This window comes from Plectropomus leopardus, chromosome 15 (assembly GCF_026936395.1).
Source record: "Plectropomus leopardus strain MGB_pleo_1.0 chromosome 15, ASM2693639v1, whole genome shotgun sequence".
NCBI lineage: Eukaryota > Metazoa > Chordata > Actinopteri > Perciformes > Serranidae > Plectropomus > Plectropomus leopardus.
The window spans coordinates 2,496,704-2,516,973 of record NC_142190.1 but is presented as its reverse complement, the minus strand read 5'-3'; the positions used below and the strand labels follow the sequence as shown (position 1 = coordinate 2,516,973).

Genomic DNA, 20,270 nt, shown 5'->3' with positions numbered 1-20,270 from the left:
TTAGCTGTTTTTAGAAAATGCCATTTTGGGACATTTTTGCCATACTATAGCCTTGCTTTTTGGGGTCATTTTTTCCACATGCCAAATTATTGGTTTTTTGTTCCTTTGTGTGACTTTCTTTGCTATAGCATGTCTCTTTAGGCTATTTCATGTGGTTTAATGTGGTTGTCAGCTGTTTTTAGAAATTGCCATTGTTTGACATTTTTGCCATACTATAGCCTTGCTTTTTGGGGAATTTTTTCCACATGCTATATTATGGTTTTTTTTGGCCGTTTTTGCAACTTTCTTTGCTGTGGCATGTCTCTGCAAGGTATTTAATGTGGTTTCCAACTTGTTTCTGTAAAGTTTGTTTGTATGGAGGACCCAAAATCCAGAGACAAAGACGATAAAAGGTTGAACAGAGTTTATTTTAATTGATCAAAAAGAGGGAACAAACAACGCCTGGTGGCATCGGTATCGGCTGGCTGCTTGCTAGTGTGGGAAACTGAAGCCCTCAGACAGATATATCATCAGGCTTGAGGGTCGGCGTCGCACAGGTGAAGGTAACTGGGGACAAACATGAGGTTGAGATCAAAAATCAGCCAGTCAGAGGAGAAACAGAAAATCATTTCACAAGGGCAAGAAAAAAACACGAGAGCAGTGGAGAAACCAGAAACAAGCGAGATGGCAAAACACATAGTTAGCAACTGAGTGATCTGGCACTGAAGCAGAGTCTCAACCAGGCAGAAGAAGGCTGGAGTGATTCGCTGCACAAACACATACAAGGGAGGGAGCATGCAGAGGGGAAAAAGGAGGGAACAAACACCAAAAACGTCAAACAATAACCATGAAAGTTTTTAGCTGCTTTTGGAAAATGTCATTTTTGACATTTTTGCCATACTATAGCCTTGCTTTTATTCGCCATTTTTCCAAATGCCAAATTATTGTTTTTTTGTCCCTTTTTGCGACTTCCTTTGCTACAGCTTGTTTCTACAAGCTGTTTCATGTCGTTTAACATGGTTTTCAGCTGTTTTTAGAAAATGTCATTTTTTGACATTTTTGCCATACTATAGCCTTGGTTTTTGGGGTCATTTTTTCCACATGCCAAATTATTGTTTTTTTGTTACTTTTTGCGACTTTCTTTGCTACAGCTTGTTTCTACAAGCTTTTTTATGTGGTGTGATGTGGTTTTCAGCTGTTTTTAGAAAATGCCATTTTTTGACATTTTTGCCATACTATAGCCTTGCTTTTTGGGGTCATTTTTTCCATATTGCAAATTATTGGGTTTTTGTCCCTTTTTGCGACTTTCTTTGTGACAGCTTGTTTCTATGGGCTGTTTGATGTGGTTTAATGTGGTTTTCAGCTGTTTTTAGAAAATGCCATTTTTTGACATTTTTGCCATACTATAGCCTTGCTTTTTGGGGTCATTTTTTCCACATGCCAAATTATTGTTTTTGTGTTACTTTTTGCGACTTTCTTTGCTATGGCTTGTCTCTTTAGGCTATTTTATGTGGTTTAATGTGGTTTTCAGCTGTTTTTAGAAAATGCCATTTTTTGACATTTTTGCCATACTATAGCCTTGCTTTTTGGGGTCATTTTTTCCATATGCCAAATTATTGGTTTTTTTGTCCCTTTTTGCGACTTTCTTTGCTACAGCTTGTTTCTACAAGCTGTTTCATGTGGTTTAACATGGTTTTTAGCTGTTTTTAGAAAATGCCATTTTTGACATTTTGCCATACTATAGCCTTGCTTTTTGGGGTCATTTTTTCCCCATGCCAAATTATTGTTTTTTTGTTACTTTTTGCGACTTTCTTTGCTATGGCGTGTCTCTTTAGGCTATTTTATGTGGTTTAATGTGGTTTTCAGCAGTTTTTCGAAAATGCCATTTTTTGACATTTTTGCCATACTATAGCCTTGGTTTTTGGGGTCATTTTTCCCCATGCCAAATTATTGGTTTTTTTGTCCCTTTTTGCGACTTTCTTTGCTATGGCATGTATCTTTAGGCTATTTTATGTGGTTTAATGTGTTTTTCAGCAGTTTTTAGAAAATGCCATTTTTTGACATTTTTGCCATACTATAGCCTTGGTTTTTGGGGTCATTTTTTCCATATGCCAAATTATTGTTTTTTTTGTCCCTTTTTGCGACTTTCTTTGTGACAGCTTGTTTCTACGGGCTGTTTGATGTGGTTTAATGTGGTTTTTAGCTGTTTTTAGAAAATGCCATTTTTGACATTTTGCCATACTATAGCCTTGCTTTTTGGGGTCATTTTTCCATATGCCAAATTATTGTTTTTGTCCCTTTTGAGACTTTCTTTGCTACAGCTTGTTTTCTACAAGCTGTTTGATGTGGTTTAATGTGGTTTTTAGCTGTTTTTAGAAAATGCCATTTTTTGACATTTTTGCCATACTATAGCCTTGCTTTTTGGGGTCATTTTTTTCGTATGCCAAATTATTGGGTTTTTTGTCCCTTTTTGCAACTTTCTTTGCTTAGGCGTGTCTCTTTAGGCTATTTCATGTAGTTTAATGTGTTTTTCAGCTGTTTTTAGAAAATGCCATTTTTTGACATTTTGCCATACTATAGCCTTGCTTTTTGGGGTCATTTTTTCCATATGCCAAATTATTGGTTTTTTTGTCCCTTTTTGCGACTTTCTTTGCTACAGCTTGTTTCTATGGGCTGTTTGATGTGGTTTAATGTGGTTTTTAGCTGTTTTTAGAAAATGCCATTTTTTGACATTTTTGCCATACTATAGCCTTGCTTTTTGGGGTCATTTTTTCCACATGCCAAATTATTGTGTTTTTGTCCCTTTTTGCAACTTTCTTTGCTTAGGCGTGTCTCTTTAGGCTATTTCATGTAGTTTAATGTGTTTTTCAGCTGTTTTTAGAAAATGCCATTTTTTGACATTTTTGCCATACTATAGCCTTGCTTTTTGGGGTCATTTTTTCCCCATGCCAAATTATTGTTTTTTTGTTACTTTTTGCGACTTTCTTTGCTATGGCGTGTCTCTTTAGGCTATTTTATGTGGTTTAATGTGGTTTTCAGCTGTTTTTAGAAAATGCCATTTTTTGACATTTTTGCCATACTATAGCCTTGCTTTTTGGGGTCATTTTTTCCACATGCCAAATTATTGTTTTTTTGTTACTTTTTGCGACTTTCTTTGCTACAGCTTGTTTCTGCAAGCTGTTTTATGTGGTTTAACATGGTTTTTAGCTGTTTTTAGAAAATGCCATTTTTTGACATTTTTGCCATACTATAGCCTTGCTTTTTGGGGTCATTTTTTCAACATGCCAAATTATTGTTTTTGTGTTACTTTTTGCGACTTTCTTTGCTATGGCTTGTCTCTTTAGGTTGTTTGATGTGGTTTAATGTGGTTTTTAGCTGTTTTTAGAAAATGCCATTTTTTGACATTTTTGCCATACTATAGCCTTGCTTTTTGGGGTCATTTTTCCCCAGGCCGAAATATTGTTGTTTTGTTACATTTTGTGGATTTCTTTGCTATGGCGTGTCTCTTTAGGCTATTTTATGTGGTTTAATGTGGTTTTCAGCTGTTTTTAGAAAATGCCATTTTTGGACATTTTTGCCATACTATAGCCTTGCTTTTTGGGGTCATTTTTCATCATGCCAAATTATTGGGTTTTTGTCCCTTTTGCGACTTTCTTTGCTACAGCTTGTTTCTATGGGCTGTTTGATGTGGTTTAATGTGGTTTTCAGCTGTTTTTAGAAAATGCCATTTTTTGACATTTTTGCCATACTATAGCCTTGCTTTTTGGGGTCATTTTTTCATCATGCCAAATTATTGGGTTTTTGTCCCTTTTTGCGACTTTCTTTGTGACAGCTTGTTTCTATGGGCTGTTTGATGTGGTTTAATGTGGTTTTCAGCTGTTTTTAGAAAATGCCATTTTTTGACATTTTTGCCATACTATAGCCTTGCTTTTTGGGGTCATTTTTTCAACATGCCAAATTATTGTTTTTGTGTTACTTTTTGCGACTTTCTTTGTGACAGCTTGTTTCTATGGGCTGTTTGATGTGGTTTAATGTGGTTTTTAGCTGTTTTTAGAAAATGCCATTTTTTGACATTTTTGCCATACTATAGCCTTGCTTTTTGGGGTCATTTTTTCAACATGCCAAATTATTGTTTTTGTCCCTTTTTGCTTTCTTTGTGACAGCTTGTTTCTACAGGCTGTTTGATGTGGTTTAATGTGGTTTTCAGCTGTTTTTAGAAAATGCCATTTTTGACATTTTGCCATACTATAGCCTTGCTTTTTGGGGTCATTTTTCATCATGCCAAATTATTGGTTTTTGTCCCTTTTTGCGACTTTCTTTGCTACAGCTTGTTTCTACAGGCTGTTTGATGTGGTTTAATGTGGTTTTCAGCTGTTTTAGAAAATGCCATTTTTTGACATTTTTGCCATACTATAGCCTTGCTTTTTGGGGTCATTTTTTCATCATGCCAAATTATTGAGTTTTTGTCCCTTTTTGCGACTTTCTTTGTGACAGCTTGTTTCTTTAGGCTGTTTGATGTGGTTTAATGTGGTTTTTAGCTGTTTTTAGAAAATGCCATTTTTTTGACATTTTTGCCATACTATAGCCTTGGTTTTTGGGGTCATTTTTTCCACATGCCAAATTATTGTTTTTGTGTTACTTTTTGCGACTTTCTTTGCTATGGCTTGTCTCTTTAGGCTATTTTATGTGGTTTAATGTGGTTTTTGCTGTTTTTAGAAAATGCCATTTTTTGACATTTTTGCCATACTATAGCCTTGCTTTTTGGGGTCATTTTTCCATATGCCAAATTATTGGGTTTTGTACTCTTTTCTTTCTACAGCGTGTTTACAGGCTGTTTAATGTGGTTTAATCAGCTGTTTTAGTACCATTTTTTTGACATTTTGCCATACTATAGCCTTTTTTTGCTTTTTTCCTTTTTATCCATATATTTTTTTGTACCTTTTTGCAACTTTCTTTGGTACAGCGTTTCTCTACAGGTTGTTTTATGTGGTTTAAAGTGGTTTTCAGCTGTTTTTGGAACATGTCATTTTTTGACATTTTTGCCATACTATAGCCTTGCTTTTTGGGGTCATTTTTTCTACATACCAAATTATTGTTTTTGTGTTACTTTTTGCGACTTTCTTTGCTATGGCTTGTCTCTTTAGGCTGTTTGATGTGGTTTAATGTGGTTTTCAGCTGTTTTTAGAAAATGCCATTTTTTGACATTTTTGCCATACTATAGCCTTGCTTTTTGGGGTCATTTTTTCATCATGCCAAATTATTTAGTTTTGTCCTTTTGCACTTTCTTTGTGACAGCTTGTTTCTATGGGCTGTTTGATGGGTTTAATGTGGTTTTCAGCTGTTTTTAGAAAATGCCATTTTTGACATTTTTGCCATACTATAGCCTTGCTTTTTGGGGTCATTTTTTCCATGCCAAATTTTTGGGTTTTTGTCCCTTTATGACTTTCTTTGTGACAGCTTGTTTCTATGGGCTGTTTGATGTGGTTTAATGTGGTTTTCAGCTGTTTTTAGAAAATGCCATTTTTTGACATTTTTGCCATACTATAGCCTTGCTTTTTGGGGTCATTTTTTCAACATGCCAAATTATTGTTTTTGTGTTACTTTTTGCGACTTTCTTTGCTATGGCTTGTCTCTTTAGGCTGTTTGATGTGGTTTAATGTGGTTTTCAGCTGTTTTTAGAAAATGCCATTTTTTGACATTTTTGCCATACTATAGCCTTGCTTTTTGGGGTCATTTTTTCATCATGCCAAATTATTGAGTTTTTGTCCCTTTTTGCGACTTTCTTTGTGACAGCTTGTTTCTATGGGCTGTTTGATGTGGTTTAATGTGGTTTTCAGCTGTTTTTAGAAAATGCCATTTTTTGACATTTTTGCCATACTATAGCCTTGCTTTTTGGGGTCATTTTTTCAACATGCCAAATTATTGTTTTTGTGTTACTTTTTGCGACTTTCTTTGCTATGGCTTGTCTCTTTAGGCTGTTTGATGTGGTTTAATGTGGTTTTCAGCTGTTTTTAGAAAATGCCATTTTTTGACATTTTTGCCATACTATAGCCTTGCTTTTTGGGGTCATTTTTCCATATGCCAAATTATTGGTTTTTTGTCCCTTTTTGCGACTTTCTTTGCTACAGCTTGTTTCTACAAGCTGTTTCATGTGGTTTAACATGGTTTTTAGCTGTTTTTAGAAAATGCCATTTTTTGACATTTTTGCCATACTATAGCCTTGCTTTTTGGGGTCATTTTTCCCCGTGCCAAATTATTGGTTTTTTTGTCCCTTTTTGCGACTTTCTTTGCTATGGCTTGTCTCTTTAGGCTGTTTGATGTGGTTTAATGTGGTTTTTAGCTGTTTTTAGAAAATGCCATTTTTTGACATTTTTGCCATACTATAGCCTTGCTTTTTGGGGTCATTTTTTCCATATGCCAAATTATTGTTTTTTTTGTCCCTTTTTGCGACTTTCTTTGCTACAGCTTGTTTCTACAAGCTGTTTCATGTGGTTTAACATGGTTTTTAGCTGTTTTTAGAAAATGCCATTTTTTGACATTTTTGCCATACTATAGCCTTGCTTTTTGGGGTCATTTTTCCCCGTGCCAAATTATTGGTTTTTTTGTCCCTTTTTGCGACTTTCTTTGCTATGGCTTGTCTCTTTAGGCTGTTTGATGTGGTTTAATGTGGTTTTCAGCTGTTTTTAGAAAATGCCATTTTTGGACATTTTTGCCATACTATAGCCTTGCTTTTTGGGGTCATTTTTTCCATATGCCAAATTATTGTTTTTTTGTCCCTTTTTGAGACTTTCTTTGCTACAGCTTGTTTCTACAAGCTGTTTCATGTGGTTTAACATGGTTTTTAGCTGTTTTTAGAAACTGCCATTTTTTGACATTTTTGCCATACTATAGCCTTGCTTTTTGGGGTCATTTTTTCCACATGCCAAATTATTGTTTTTGTGTTACTTTTTGCGACTTTCTTTGCTATGGCGTGTATCTTTAGGCTATTTTATGTGGTTTAATGTGGTTTTCAGCTGTTTTTAGAAAATGCCATTTTTTGACATTTTTGCCATACTATAGCCTTGCTTTTTGGGGTCATTTTTTCAACATGCCAAATTATTGTTTTTTTGTCCCTTTTTGCGACTTTCTTTCCTACTTCTTGTTTCTACAGGCTGTTTTATGTGGTTTAATGTGGTTTTTAGCTGTTTTTAGAAAATGCCAGTTTTGGACATTTTTGCCACACTATAGCCTTGCTTTTTTGGGGTCATTTTTTCCACATGCCAAATTATTGTTTTTTGTCCCTTTTTGCAACTTTCTTTGCTATGGCGTGTCTCTTTAGGCTATTTTATGTGGTTTAATGTGTTTTTCAGCAGTTTTTAGAAAATGCCATTTTTTGACATTTTTGCCATACTATAGCCTTGCTTTTTGGGGTCATTTTTTCCCCATGCCAAATTATTGTTTTTTTGTTACTTTTTGCAACTTTCTTTGCTATGGAGTGTCTCTTTAGGCTATTTTATGTGGTTTAATGTGGTTTTCAGCTGTTTTTAGAAAATGCCATTTTTTGACATTTTTGCCATACTATAGCCTTGCTTTTTGGGGTCATTTTTCCATATGCCATATTATTTGTTTTTTTGTCCCTTTTTGCGACTTTCTTTGCTACAGCTTGTTTCTACAAGCTGTTTCATGTGGTTTAACATGGTTTTTAGCTGTTTTTAGAAACTGCCATTTTTTGACATTTTTGCCATACTATAGCCTTGCTTTTTGGGGTCATTTTTTCCACATGCCAAATTATTGTTTTTGTGTTACTTTTTGCGACTTTCTTTGCTATGGCTTGTATCTTTAGGCTATTTTATGTGGTTTAATGTGGTTTTCAGCTGTTTTTAGAAAATGCCATTTTTTGACATTTTTGCCATACTATAGCCTTGCTTTTTGGGGTCATTTTTTCCCCATGCCAAATTATTGTTTTTTTGTTACTTTTTGCGACTTTCTTTGCTATGGCGTGTCTCTTTAGGCTATTTTATGTGGTTTAATGTGGTTTTCAGCTGTTTTTAGAAAATGCCATTTTTGGACATTTTTGCCATACTATAGCCTTGCTTTTTGGGGTCATTTTTTCCATATGCCAAATTATTGTTTTTTTTGTCCCTTTTTGCGACTTTCTTTGCTACAGCTTGTTTCTACAAGCTGTTTCATGTCAGTTTAACATGGTTTTAGCTTGTTTTAGAAAATGCCATTTTTTGACATTTTTGCCATACTATAGCCTTGCTTTTTGGGGTCATTTTTCCCCGTGCCAAATTATTGGTTTTTTTGTCCCTTTTTGCGACTTTCTTTGCTATGGCTTGTCTCTTTAGGCTGTTTGATGTGGTTTAATGTGGTTTTCAGCTGTTTTTAGAAAATGCCATTTTTGGACATTTTTGCCATACTATAGCCTTGCTTTTTGGGGTCATTTTTTCCATATGCCAAATTATTGTTTTTTTGTCCCTTTTTGAGACTTTCTTTGCTACAGCTTGTTTCTACAAGCTGTTTCATGTGGTTTAACATGGTTTTTAGCTGTTTTTAGAAACTGCCATTTTTTGACATTTTTGCCATACTATAGCCTTGCTTTTTGGGGTCATTTTTTCCACATGCCAAATTATTGTTTTTGTGTTACTTTTTGCGACTTTCTTTGCTATGGCGTGTATCTTTAGGCTATTTTATGTGGTTTAATGTGGTTTTCAGCTGTTTTTAGAAAATGCCATTTTTTGACATTTTTGCCATACTATAGCCTTGCTTTTTGGGGTCATTTTTTCAACATGCCAAATTATTGTTTTTTGTCCCTTTTTGAGACTTTCTTTCCTACTTCTTGTTTCTACAGGCTGTTTTATGTGGTTTAATGTGGTTTTTAGCTGTTTTTAGAAAATGCCAGTTTTGGACATTTTTGCCACACTATAGCCTTGCTTTTTTGGGGTCATTTTTTCCACATGCCAAATTATTGTTTTTTGTCCCTTTTTGTCACTTTCTTTCCTACAGCGTGTCTCTTTAGGCTATTTTATGTGGTTTAATGTGTTTTTCAGCAGTTTTTAGAAAATGCCATTTTTTGACATTTTTGCCATACTATAGCCTTGCTTTTTGGGGTCATTTTTTCCCCATGCCAAATTATTGTTTTTTTGTTACTTTTTGCAACTTTCTTTGCTATGGAGTGTCTCTTTAGGCTATTTTATGTGGTTTAATGTGGTTTTCAGCTGTTTTTAGAAAATGCCATTTTTTGACATTTTTGCCATACTATAGCCTTGCTTTTTGGGGTCATTTTTTCCATATGCCAAATTATTGGTTTTTTTGTCCCTTTTTGCGACTTTCTTTGCTACAGCTTGTTTCTACAAGCTGTTTCATGTGGTTTAACATGGTTTTTAGCTGTTTTTAGAAACTGCCATTTTTTGACATTTTTGCCATACTATAGCCTTGCTTTTTGGGGTCATTTTTTCCACATGCCAAATTATTGTTTTTGTGTTACTTTTTGCGACTTTCTTTGCTATGGCTTGTATCTTTAGGCTATTTTATGTGGTTTAATGTGGTTTTCAGCTGTTTTTAGAAAATGCCATTTTTTGACATTTTTGCCATACTATAGCCTTGCTTTTTGGGGTCATTTTTTCCCCATGCCAAATTATTGTTTTTTTGTTACTTTTTACATTTTCTTTGCTATGGCGTGTCTCTTTAGGCTATTTTATGTGGTTTAATGTGGTTTTCAGCTGTTTTTAGAAAATGCCATTTTTGGACATTTTTGCCATACTATAGCCTTGCTTTTTGGGGTCATTTTTTCCATATGCCAAATTATTGTTTTTTTGTCCCTTTTTGCGACTTTCTTTGCTACAGCTTGTTTCTACAAGCTGTTTCATGTGGTTTAACATGGTTTTTAGCTGTTTTTAGAAACTGCCATTTTTTGACATTTTTGCCATACTATAGCCTTGCTTTTTGGGGTCATTTTTTCCACATGCCAAATTATTTTTTTTTTGTTACTTTTTGCGACTTTCTTTGCTATGGCGTGTATCTTTAGGCTATTTTATGTGGTTTAATGTGGTTTTCAGCTGTTTTTAGAAAATGCCATTTTTTGACATTTTTGCCATACTATAGCCTTGCTTTTTGGGGTCATTTTTTCAACATGCCAAATTATTGGGTTTTTGTCCCTTTTTGCGACTTTCTTTCCTACTTCTTGTTTCTACAGGCTGTTTTATGTGGTTTAATGTGGTTTTTAGCTGTTTTTAGAAAATGCCAGTTTTGGACATTTTTGCCACACTATAGCCTTGCTTTTTTGGGGTCATTTTTTCCACATGCCAAATTATTGTTTTTTGTCCCTTTTTGCAACTTTCTTTGCTACAGCTTGTTTCTACAATCTGTTTTATGTGGTTTAACATGGTTTTTAGCACTTTTTAGAAAATGCCATTTTTTGACATTTTTGCCATACTATAGCCTTGCTTTTTGGGGTCATTTTTTCCACATGCCAAATTATTGTTTTTTTGTTACTTTTTGCGACTTTCTTTGCTATGGCGTGTCTCTTTAGGCTATTTTATGTGGTTTAATGTGTTTTTCAGCAGTTTTTAGAAAATGCCATTTTTTGACATTTTTGCCATACTATAGCCTTGCTTTTTGGGGTCATTTTTTCCCCATGCCAAATTATTGTTTTTTTGTTACTTTTTGCAACTTTCTTTGCTATGGAGTGTCTCTTTAGGCTATTTTATGTGGTTTAATGTGGTTTTCAGCTGTTTTTAGAAAATGCCATTTTTTGACATTTTTGCCATACTATAGCCTTGCTTTTTGGGGTCATTTTTTCCATATGCCAAATTATTGTTTTTTTTTGTCCCTTTTTGCGACTTTCTTTGCTACAGCTTGTTTCTACAAGCTATTTCATGTGGTTTAACATGGTTTGTAGCTGTTTTTAGAAAATGCGATTTTTTGACATTTTTGCCATACTATAGCCTTGCTTTTTGGGGTCATTTTTTCCACATGCCAAATTATTGTTTTTGTGTTACTTTTTGAGACTTTCTTTGCTATGGCGTGTATCTTTAGGCTATTTAATGTGGTTTTTAGCTGTTTTTAGAAAATGACATTTTTTGACATTTTTGCCATACTATAGCCTTGCTTTTTGGGGTCATTTTTTCCACATGCCAAATTATTGTTTTTTTGTTACTTTTTGCAACTTTCTTTGCTATGGAGTGTCTCTTTAGGCTATTTTATGTGGTTTAATGTGGTTTTCAGCTGTTTTTAGAAAATGCCATTTTTTGACATTTTTGCCATACTATAGCCTTGCTTTTTGGGGTCATTTTTTCCATATGCCAAATTATTGTTTTTTTTTGTCCCTTTTTGCGACTTTCTTTGCTACAGCTTGTTTCTACAAGCTATTTCATGTGGTTTAACATGGTTTGTAGCTGTTTTTAGAAAATGCGATTTTTTGACATTTTTGCCATACTATAGCCTTGCTTTTTGGGGTCATTTTTTCCACATGCCAAATTATTGTTTTTGTGTTACTTTTTGAGACTTTCTTTGCTATGGCGTGTATCTTTAGGCTATTTTATGTGGTTTAATGTGGTTTTCAGCTGTTTTTAGAAAATGCCATTTTTTGACATTTTTGCCATACTATAGCCTTGCTTTTTGGGGTCATTTTTTCCATATGCCAAATTATTGGTTTTTTTGTCCCTTTTTGCGACTTTCTTTGCTACAGCTTGTTTCTATAAGCTGCTTCATGTGGTTTAATGTGGTTTTTAGCTGTTTTTAGAAAAGGCTATTTTTTGACATTTTTGCCATACTATAGCCTTGCTTTCTGGGTCATTTTTTCCACATGCCAAATTATTGGGTTTTTGTCCCTTTTTGCGTTTTTCTTTGTTCTAGGTTGTTTCTACAAGCTATTTCATGTGGTTTAATGTGGTTTTAGCTGTTTTTAGAAATTTCCATTTTTTGACATTTTTGCCATTCTATAGCCTTGCTTTTTGGGGTCATGTTTTTTCCATATGCCAAATTATTGGGTTTTTGTCCCTTTTTGCGTTTTTCTTTGTTATAGGTTGTTTCTACAAGCTATTTCATGTGGTTTAATGTGGTTTTTAGCTGTTTTTAGAAAATGCAATTTTTTGACATTTTTGCCATACTATAGCCTTGCTTTTTGGGGTCATGTTTTTTCCATATGCCAAATTATTGGGTTTTTGTCCCTTTTTGCGACTTTATTTGCTACGGCTTGTTCCTACAGGCTGTTTTATGTGGTTTAATGTGGTTTTAGCTGTTTTTAGAAATTTCCATTTTTTGACATTTTTGCCATTCTATAGCCTTGCTTTTTGGGGTCATGTTTTTTCCATATGCCAAATTATTGGGTTTTTGTCCCTTTTTGTGACTTTCTTTGCTACAGCTTGTTTCTACAAGCTATTTCATGTGGTTTAACGTGGTTTTTAGCTGTTTTTAGTAAATGCCATTTTTTGACATGTTTGCCATACTATAGCCTTGCTTTTCTTCCTCGTTTTTTCCACATGCCAAATTATTGTTTTTTTGTCCCTTTTTGCGACTTTCTTACCTACAGCTTGTTTCCACAGGCTGTTTTATGTGGTTCAATGTGGTTTTTTGCTGTTTTTAGAAAATGTCATTTTTTGATATTTTTGCCATACTATAGCCTTGCTTTTTGGGGTCATTTTTTCCATATGCCAATTTTTTGGGGTTTTTTGTACCTGCAACTTTCTTTGCTACAGCGTGTCTCGTTAGGCTATTTTATGTGGTTTAATGTGGTTTTTAGCTGTTTTTAGAAAATGCTATTTTTTGACATTTTTGCCATACTATAGCCTTGCTTTTTGGGGTCATTTTTTCCCCATGCCAAATTATTGTTTTTTTGTTACTTTTTGCAACTTTCTTTGCTATGGAGTGTCTCTTTAGGCTATTTTATGTGGTTTAATGTGGTTTTTAGCTGTTTTTAGAAAATGCGATTTTTTGACATTTTTGCCATACTATAGCCTTGCTTTTTGGGGTCATTTTTTCCACATGCCAAATTATTGTTTTTGTGTTACTTTTTGCGACTTTCTTTGCTATGGCGTGTATCTTTAGGCTATTTTATGTGGTTTAATGTGGTTTTCAGCTGTTTTTAGAAAATGCCATTTTTTGACATTTTTGCCATACTATAGTCTTGCTTTTTGGGGTCATTTTTTCCACATGCCAAATTATTGGGTCTTTGTCCCTTTTTGCGTTTTTCTTTGCTACAGGTTGTTTCTACAAACTATTTCATGTGGTTTAACATGTTTTTTAGCTGTTTTTAGAAAAGGCCATTTTTTGACATTTTTGCCATACTATAGCCTTGCTTTCTGGGTCATTTTTTCCACATGCCAAATTATTGGGTTTTTGTCCCTTTTTGCGTTTTTCTTTGTTATAGGTTGTTTCTACAAGCTATTTCATGTGGTTTAATGTGGTTTTTAGCTGTTTTAGAAAATGCCATTTCTTGACATTTTTGCCATACTATAGCCTTGGTTTTTGGGGTCATTTTTTCCACATCCCAAATTATTGTTTTTTTGTCCCTTTTTGCGACTTTCTTTGCTACAGCTGTTTTCTACAAGCTATTTCATGTGGTTTAATGTGGTTTTTAGCTGTTTTTAGAAAATGCAATTTTTTGACATTTTTGCCATACTATAGCCTTGCTTTTCCTGTCATTTCTTTCCACATGCCAAATTATTGGGTTTTTTGTCCCTTTTTGCGACTTTATTTGCTACGGCTTGTTCCTACAGGCTGTTTTATGTGGTTTAATGTGGTTTTAGCTGTTTTTAGAAATTTCCATTTTTTGACATTTTTGCCATACTATAGCCTTGCTTTTTGGGGTCATGTTTTTTCCATATGCCAAATTATTGGGTTTTTGTCCCTTTTTGTGACTTTCTTTGCTACAGCTTGTTTCTACAAGCTATTTCATGTGGTTTAACATGGTTTGTAGCTGTTTTTAGAAAATGCGATTTTTTGACATTTTTGCCATACTATAGCCTTGCTTTTTGGGGTCATTTTTTCCACATGCCAAATTATTGTTTTTGTGTTACTTTTTGAGACTTTCTTTGCTATGGCGTGTATCTTTAGGCTATTTAATGTGGTTTTCAGCTGTTTTTAGAAAATGCCATTTTTTGACATTTTTGCCATACTATAGCCTTGCTTTTTGGGGTCATTTTTTCCACATGCCAAATTACATGTTTGCCATACTATAGCCTTGCTTTTCTTCCTCGTTTTTTCCACATGCCAAATTATTGTTTTTTTGTCCCTTTTTGCGACTTTCTTACCTACAGCTTGTTTCCACAGGCTGTTTTATGTGGTTCAATGTGGTTTTTTGCTGTTTTTAGAAAATGTCATTTTTTGATATTTTTGCCATACTATAGCCTTGCTTTTTGGGGTCATTTTTTCCATATGCCAATTTTTTGGGGTTTTTTGTACCTGCGACTTTCTTTGCTACAGCGTGTTTCTACAGGCTGTTTTATGTGGTTTAATGTGGTTTTCAGCTGTTTTTAGAAAATGCCATTTTTTGACATGTTTGCCATACTATAGCCTTGCTTTTATTCGTCCTTTTTATCCATATGACAAATTATTATTTTTTTGTACCTTTTTGCAACTTTCTTTGGTACAGCGTTTCTCTACAGGTTGTTTTATGTGGTTTAAAGTGGTTTTCAGCTGTTTTTGGAACATGTCATTTTTTGACTATTTTTGCCATACTATAGCCTTGTGTTTTCAGTCATTTTTTCTACATACCAAATTATGGCGTTTTTTCCCCCTTTTCCAATTTTCTATGTAATAGCATGTCTCAGCAGACTTTTATATGTGGTTTAAAGTTGCTTGCAACATTTTGTGGTAAAAGTGAAATTATGACATTTTTGCCACACCATAGTCTTCCATGTTTGGTAATTTTTTGACATGTCAAATCATGGTGTTTTTGGCTCTTTTTTGCAACTTTCTATGCTATAATGTGTCTTGGAATGCTGTTTTTTTGTCGTTTAATGTAGTTTTCAGCTTTTAATATTTTGACATATTTGCCATATTATAGCCTTGCATTTTTGGTCATTATTGTGTTTTGTTTTGGGGTTTTTTTGCCCTTTTTGCAACTTTCTATGCAATAGTGTGTCTTGACAGGCGTTTTTTGTGTGGTTTAATGTGGTTTTCAGCTGTTTTTGGGACATGTCATATTTTGACATTTTTGCCATACTATAGCCTTGCATTTTCTGTCATTTTTTCCACATGCAAATTTATGGTGTTTTTCACCTTTTTTGCAACTTTTTATGTAATGGCTTGTCTTGGACAGCTATTTCATGTGATTTAATTTGGTTTTGAGATGTTTTTGAGATGGTAATTTTTTGACATTTTGGCCAGACTATAGCCTTGCATTTTCAGTCTTTTTTTTCACATGCCAAATTATGGATTTTTTTGGCCCTTTTTGCAACTTTCTGTGCTATGGTATGTCTTGGAAAGCATGCACAGAATGAATAAGCCAGTCAGTAATATTTATTTCATGGCTGTTCAATTAAGCCAAGGCAGAGGTGCCAAAAAACTGCAGTTCCTCTAATGGTCACTCCCCATGTTGAAACTTTACAGCAGTAATAACCATGTTATCAGCCTGGTAAAAGAGACAGTTTTGGTCACTTTATATCTGATTTCAACATTCACAACAACTGCAGAGGGGTTTTATTCATAAAACTCAACTGTTTAAATGGAATTAAGGCTTAAAGTTCTGCATATTTAAGGGTTTGTCCACTTTTTACATTGTGATTTTAGACAGCATGCTGGCATTGCAGAGTCTAAAGAGGAATGATGACCATGACATTAACATTACAGCACCAGCCTCCACTGTTATATGGAAGCTGATCTTGTCCCTGTACAAAGCATCTAGACCACCTTCTACAAATCTTCCCAACCCGCTCATTGTGAACACCTACTTGGTGACACGCATAACACATTGTCAAAACATCACACCCGTATTACCCATTATCCCCACCTGACGGCAGATTCACGGAGTATAGGCTTAGCCGTAGCTGTCAAAAATAATGTAAAAAGAAGTTGTTGTATGTCGTAGACAGTCATAAAAAGATGTCGTGAGAGTGTAGTATATTGTCAATTATTGTGAAGAAATCTCATAGTATAGTGTGTCGTCGAGAATCATGACAGAACATCATGGCATAGTATGTCATCAAAAATCACACACACAAAAAAAACATAGTATAAGGTAGAAGGTAGTCAAGTTGTATGTCACTGAAAATTATGAAGTTTACGAGTTTAGTATGTCATCAAAAATCAGGAAAAAACATCATACTACAGTACGCTGTCAAAAATAACAAAAAAAAAACGTCATAGTGTAGTATGTCGTCAAAAATCCCAGAAAAAAATGATACTATAGTGCGTCGTCAAATGATCATAGTATCGCACGCTGTACACAGTGCTATTAAAAAAGTAATAGTTTTGCAGATTGTTTGCGCTGACGGAAATCCCCCGACTGCAGCGACTTTTTCTATTTACCTGACTCTCTTCTATTTGTGTGCAGCCATTTTCCTAACTTTATCTTTTTCATCCACCTTTCTTATCCCTTCATGAAATACCGTCTTCAGTCGGCCAGACTAATCCAGATCACGTTCCCAAAGGTGCTGCTCCTAAAAGGGATTACAGTGGTTAACCTATCGCTTTAGCTGACTCTCACAGGCCGGCCTCAGAGCCCGCTCTGTCTGCTTTACTGACTCCACTTTCATCGTGCCGTTAGTGGGAGCAGTGAGCCGCCGCTGCAGCAGCTGATCTAATCGCCTCTTCACCAGATGCCACGGTGCTCCTCGAGCACCTCTGAGCACCAGAGCCCTGATCAGGATGCAAACAAGGCTCAGAGATAAACACAAAGAGCCTAATGAGAATGCTATGTTGGGTTTTTCATCCATTGTGACCTCTGACCTCCCTGCAGTTAAAACAGTCTTGTTGAAAGGAAAAACTATTCTTTTAAAAAGGCTCTTCAAACCCGATGATTTACTTATTGTCCCGCTCTTTGAGATCAGAAGGCTTTAAGTCGTTTCACATTCTTTCTCAGCGTTTATCATGTAAACTGATGTCCTCCGCTGTGTATAAATGACAGGATATTAACCCGCTGATGGGAAATGTATGCTGATGGCTGTAATAGTGTCTGCGCTGTGATAAGTCGGCTCCTAAAAAGATATTAGCAGTTAATGGTCCCCTGCTGTTTTTGCTCATTTCTCCTTGAAAGACAGCCATTGTGTGCTGAAGTGCAAAGCGGCGATCTGTTCATACTCTATCTCTCCTGAGTTCAATTTAAGAGGAAATGAATGTTTGGCTCTTTTTGATTGCTTCCTCCAGCTGGGGCCTTTGATAATGCTGCATTACCTGTCAGCAGAGCAGTCACTCACCGCCGCTGGCTAATGTTACGTCCTGATCACTACAGCTGGCAGACACCATCGGCTGTATGAATTATAGACATGATGTCACCTATTGGTTTCTGGACCCCTTTTTTGGTCATGGATGTACATTAAGATCTGAATGCTGAACTCCAAAATGTCGCTTCAAATCATGAAAAATAAGTCATAGTGTAGCATGTTGTCAAAAATCACAAAAAAAAGGTCATAGTACAGGCTTTTATAAAAATAATGAAAAAACAGTATAGCATGTCGGCAAAAATCATTTAAAAAACGTCATAGCATGTCATTAAAAATCACTAAAAAACATCATAGTATAGTGTGTCAGGTTGTCAGTCATATAAGAATTGCTTGCATGACATATATTCGAAATACATCAAAGTTTTAAAATTGCTCTTCTCATTTACAAATATAAAATTTTACAGTTTGTCGTGTCAGGTTAACAGTTTTCGCCCACAGGATTTTTTTTTCGTTGCACTACCATGAGCTGCCACTGTAAAATTTTAAAGTAACTAAGCATCGTTCGAGTGCAACTTCGGCCCTTTGCTGCATGTCATCCCTTCTCTCTCCCACTTTCAAACTATATCTGTCCTATCAAATAACAAAGCCCCCAAAATATATCTTAAAATCATGATGTAAAAAGTGCTAAAGTGGCAATACCCTTAAATATGCAGAACTTTGAGCCTTAATTATTAAACAGGCGAGTTATATAAACATTCACGCCCTCTGCAGTTGTTATGAATGTTGAAATTAGCTACAGAGAGACCGAAACTGTCTTTTGTACCAGGCTGTTAACATGTTTATTTCTGCTGTGAAATTTTAACATGGTCTATGGAAATCACTTCACTCTGGAGCCAGCCTCTAGTGGCCATTAGGGGAACTACAGTTTTTTGGCACCTCTGCATTGACTTCATTTAGCAGCCATGAAATAAATATTACTGACTGGCTTATGCGTTCTGTGCGTGCTCAATAATCCCCACGCAGGGCTTTGATCCGGAGGTCAAACAGCATAAATTCATTGATTTATTGAAATTTACTGAGCTGTGCATGTTAACGTACTGACTGTGTTTGATCAGATAGTTCAAACTGTGCTCACACTGTCCTTTTGTACTTGGCTGTACATAATTTTATTTCTCTGTAATGTTTTAACATGGGGGTTTAACCCTTTAACATCTGCCCAAATTGGCTTGAGGAAGGCACGAGAGGAAGAAGGCAATGAGCAACTTATTAAAAAATGGCCAAAAAAACTAGCAGGAAATACACAAAAGGATTACCTGAAAATCCTGGATACAAGCGGCCCTTTTTCGAGTTTCCTGCCGAGGGTGGCTGTGCTCAGACATCAGGGAGCTCGGAGGAGATCTGTTGCTTTTTCTTGTCGAAAGGGGCCAGTTGAGGTAATGCCTTGGGGTTGCCGTGGTGAGGGACATCTGGAGTGCTTTGCTCAGCCTGCCGCACCACAAAGACCCAACCTCGGATAAGCAGACAACAATGGACAGGTTAACAAACGACAAAAAAAAGAAAGTAAAACAACAAAACCAAACAGGAAAATGACCTTAAGAATATGCTAACTGACCTACTCTTGGAGCCAGCCTCAAGTGGCCATTAGAGGAACTGCAGCTCTTCAGCACTGTTGAATTGGCTTCATTTTGCAGCCCATGTTTCTGCTCACGGACACCTCTGTGAGACAGGAAGCACTAACAGCACAACAACAAGGTTAGCAGGTGAGACAATTGAATTAGAGTAAAGTTTATTGGGCCACAGATCGGTGACGGCTCACATTACGCCATCCATCAACAGACTGTGAGATGCAGGAAGTGGGGACAACACATAGAGAAGCATTAAAGGTGACACTGTTTGTTTTTCTCCCCACCACAGGCACAAAACGTGGCCCAGTGACCTTTAACTGCAGCTGGATATCTGATGGGCTACAGCATGTGTTTCAGAGGGTCACTTTCAACATGAGGATGCCTCTGGTTTCTCCCACGGAGAATGGCGCCCTTTGTCCCAGAGACCCCAGGGACACGGGGCATTTGAGGGGAGATTTAGGAGTTAGTGAGGTTGTATGGGTGCTGTCCTAGAAGCCCGACTAGAAGGTGGTCCTGCCAGATATTAAGCATCCACCCTTTGATCCCCGGTCCCTCCTGATGCTTCACTGAAGAAGCAACGGAGCACGGGAATGAACGGGAGGCTTTCATTCAAGCTTTTGTCTCTCATCTCTCTGTTTTGAAGCATCTCTGTGTAAAGGGCTGCTGTCTTCCTAAGCCTGTCCATCACAATAAGCCTTTTGATTCAGTAATGACGGGAGGAGGGGGACAAGAAGAAGCACCTGCAATCTGTCCAGTGAGAAAAAGAGTGTCGTCTCGTAGATTTTAGCATGTTTGTGCTCTGTATATCCCGATGCATTTTCTAATTCACAATAAAAATGAAGTGATTCACACTGAGAATTGGGAGTTTTTGTACTTTTAGTATACATAAGGTTCCAGTTTGTATAAAACAGCATCAAAATAGAGCTTTGGATTCCCCACAACCCCCTGACAGAGGTCCTGGCTAAGACCCTACTGTCCTAAAATCTTAGAAACATCCTAACATCTTACAAAGGTAATAAACTCCTAGAAACGTCCTAAAATCCTTGGAACATCGAAAAATACTAGAACCTACAAAAATCCAAGAACCGCCATGAAATATAATAAAAAACATTTGACAGTGTTAGAAAGAAAAGTCGAAAAGTCAGGGAACTTTCTTAAAACCCTGGAAACATCCTACAACCCCAGAAATTTCGTAAAATCTAAGAAATGTCCTAAAAGGGAAGGGAAAAAGGAAACATGCATGGGGCTGCTGCCTCTGGCACCTGGCCCTTGGCCCCTGGCCTCCTGTCATCTTGCAAAAGTGGCCCTCAACCAAAGCAAGTCGAGTGTCTCCGCTGTGTATGTTACAAAAAAACTCTGAAAG

The 20,270-nt window shown here is 36.0% G+C and overlaps 1 long non-coding RNA gene across 1 annotated transcript; it reads right to left on the bottom strand.

Annotated features, from left to right (window-relative positions):
* Positions 1 to 394: 394 nt before the first annotated feature.
* Positions 395 to 19,162, bottom strand: LOC148187191 (uncharacterized). The gene is made up of 3 exons (XR_015778958.1): positions 18,895 to 19,162; positions 18,596 to 18,790; positions 395 to 546 (listed from the first exon to the last, which is right to left on the bottom strand). It is a non-coding gene; the product is annotated as an uncharacterized LOC148187191 (long non-coding RNA).
* Between the last annotated feature and the right edge of the window lie 1,108 nt (positions 19,163 to 20,270).